Consider the following 3,280-nt stretch of genomic DNA (forward strand, 5'->3'; position numbering starts at 1 on the left):
GTCAATATTGATTGGTTGACTTTTCTCATTATGACCATATTTTTTTTTGTTTTGGGGCATGTCCAGTAATTTTTTTATTTGTTGTCTGGCATTGTTAGCACTACCCTTTGGGGATAGTATTTATTTTTAAATTCCTATAATATTTTTGCTCTTTGCTTCAGAATGTTGACAAGTTACTTGGAAATCATGTGATTTGGGTTTGCTTTAAACTTTGTTAGGTGGGAAGAGAGCATTGTTTGACCTAGGAGTAACTTTTCACTTCAATAGAACAAAATTCTTAGGGTACTCTGAAGTTTCATGAATTATAAGGTTTTTACTTTTCTTTTTTTGACTCAGGCTTGATCAAAACAGGCTCTGTTTTTAATGGCATTAATTGTTCATTCTAATTCTTTTTGTATGTTTTTTGGCTGGACATCAGTAGTTTTTTACACATATGTGCTGATGCATTTAGTATAATCTCCACATTTTAAAGTCCTTAATTTAATCACACCTGCAATATCCCTTTTGTCAATGATGAAAGACATCCAGCATCAGAGCTAAGTTCTCTCCTCTTTCCTGTCTATTTCTGTGTTCTCCTGTGTATCTACTTCTGTGCATCTCCTTGGTTACGTGTCCCTTTATATAGCCCACAAATGGGTCAGGGGCTCACACTGAGTCACCCTAATGACGTGGTTGAATCAAAGCCCTAATTTTAATATAATTAAATCAAAGGCATCTTGGGTGAATTTAATACAATCTAACGGTATCAAGCCCAGAGGAACAGACCAGTTTATACACATAATATCTTTTTGGAATTTGTAAATAATATCAAACTACCAAAGGTAGTTTTGGGGAAAAACAAACCAAAGGCAAGACACGAGTTATAGTTTGTAACAAAAGCTTCACAACAATGCAAGGTGTTGGTGGTGGCGTGATGAATGGGAGCCCTGCATGATGATATGCATACCTGTCCTGCAAATTCACAACCTTTACCACACATTCATTGTTCATCTATGAATGATACACTTCAATAAAATTTTATTCAAAAAAAGAATAATGGAGAGTAAAAAGATTGCATAGAAACTGTTAAAGATCTAAAGTCAACAAAAGCCTTTTTTTCTAATTAAAATACATAGTTTTTTGGAGGGGAAAGGCAACAATTAAGGAAAAAATATATCTTCACATTAATCATTCTTTTCATACACTTCAAATTTGTACTTAATGCCTTTCTCCTCCTGGACATCAGAAAGAACACCTGGGTATTCTGGGAGAAGTTTGTATTTCTCTAGATCAATTTCTGGAAAAAAATGAGTTATATTCAAATTCCTGCATGATCACAAACAGTCTAATATGGCCTGGCTGATTCATGGCTTCCTTATAAACAGAACTTCCTCCCGTATCCAAATCATGTCTACTTTACTTGGTAATTCTGGTTGCTCAACAAGTTTTAAAGCATCATCCAGACTTTTGGCAAGAAAACGAGCTCCTTGTGGGGGTTCCTTGAATTCTCTGCTGAAAGCTATATTAATTCTGTCCATTAAAGGTCGATTTTTTCCTGGGAATGGAGAACCAGGTCTTTCTACTCATCACCGCCAAATTTTGTTTACCTTCTACTAAGAGATTGTGGTCATTTTTTTGGAAATACTTGAATTCATTACTGAGCAGGGTCCAGGGCAGGTCTCCTTTTTTGCCTATACCCATGTTCTGGGACTGGGTGACAATGCCGTTTAGCGGGCGAACCATGACAGCAGCAGCAAATTCTTCCGAGCTAGCTTGTCCCACCAGACCCTCGGTCAAGCTGGCGCGAAAACTGTCAGTAGCATAGCTTTTCTCAGTCTCTCTCTCACTCTGATACTGACCCTCTTGCTTCCCTTCTTCACTTAAAAGAACCTCGAGATTATATTGGGCCCACCCAGATAATTAACTATAATCTTCTCATTAAAGTCATTAATTTACTCACACCCACAATGTTCCTTTAGTCAAGTAAAGGAACATATTAATAGGTTCCAGGGATGAGGACTTGGGCATCTGTGGGGAGCGTCATTATTTTGTCTACCAAAATGATATCTTCTTTAACCAAGTGCCTATTCACCATTTTACACAAATTTTTTTTAATATTCTTTGGTATTTTACTATTGATATTTGTGGGTTCTTTATGTATTCTGCATATGAATCATTTGTCTGATATATATAAAGGGCAGATTGTTTTTCCAGTCTGTGGTTTGTGTTTTCACTTTCTTAATGGTGCATTTTGATAAGCAGCAGTTTTACTTTTGATGAAACTCAATTTACTATTAGTTTTTTCTTTTATGCTACATGGCTTTTCTGTCTTTAAGCCAATGTTGGGATGACATTCTTTAATGTTTTCTTCTAAAATCTGTATAGTTTTAGATTTTACATTTCACTTATGAGTAATGTTGGCTGTGATGTGAGATGGTAGACTTTGTTCATTTTGGTTCCATAAAAAATATATAATTGCTCCAGCACCATTTATTGAAAAGACTTTCCTTTCTCCTACTGAATTGCTTTCAGCCAATTGTCAATAATCAATTTATTGCATGTATATGGGTTTACATCTGAATTTCTTTTCTATACCAGTGTCATTCTTATGCCAATGTTTTGATTACTACAGTGTTATTCTAAGTTTTCAAATCAGGTAGTATGAAGCCTCCAACTTTATTCTTTCTTTTCAAGGTTGTCTAACAATCTTACCTTTTCATGTATAGTTAGAAGCAGCTTGTTAATTTCTACAAAAATAATTATTGGGATTTTGTTTGGGATTGTTTTGAGTATTTTGGTAAATTTGGGGAGAACTGACATCATAAATATTTGTAGTTTTCCAACCCAAACACCTAATATATCTTCCTGTTTAAGTCTTCTAAAATTACTGTCACCAAGTTTTATATTTTTATTGCAGAATTCTTAACATGTTTTTTATATCTCAAAGTATTGTATGATTTTTCTGTTTTTTAAACACTTTCCAAATATTTTAAATATTTCTCCAAAAAGTTTCTGTATTGGAAAACAATTGAATATTTATATTATTCTTATACTCTGAGAAATATTAAGTTCAATTATTTGTTCTGAGAATTATTTTTCAGATTCCTTAGGATATTCTGTCTATGCAATTATGCTATCTATGACTAGGGACAATTTTATTATGTTCTTTTCAATATGTATATCTTTCATTTTTTCCTTTATTATATTGGCTAAGACTTATAATACAGTATTGAATTACATTGGAAGATTTTCAAATATTAACCAACCTTGCATTTCTGGAATACCTCTCATTTAATTTTGA

At 33.5% G+C, this 3,280-nt stretch overlaps 1 pseudogene; it reads right to left on the reverse strand.

Moving 5' to 3' along the window:
• Positions 1–1,163: 1,163 nt before the first annotated feature.
• LOC101439373 (dihydrofolate reductase pseudogene) lies at positions 1,164–1,722 on the reverse strand (annotated as a pseudogene).
• Between the last annotated feature and the right edge of the window lie 1,558 nt (positions 1,723–3,280).

This window comes from Dasypus novemcinctus, chromosome 2, assembly GCF_030445035.2.
Source record: "Dasypus novemcinctus isolate mDasNov1 chromosome 2, mDasNov1.1.hap2, whole genome shotgun sequence".
Lineage (NCBI taxonomy): Eukaryota > Metazoa > Chordata > Mammalia > Cingulata > Dasypodidae > Dasypus > Dasypus novemcinctus.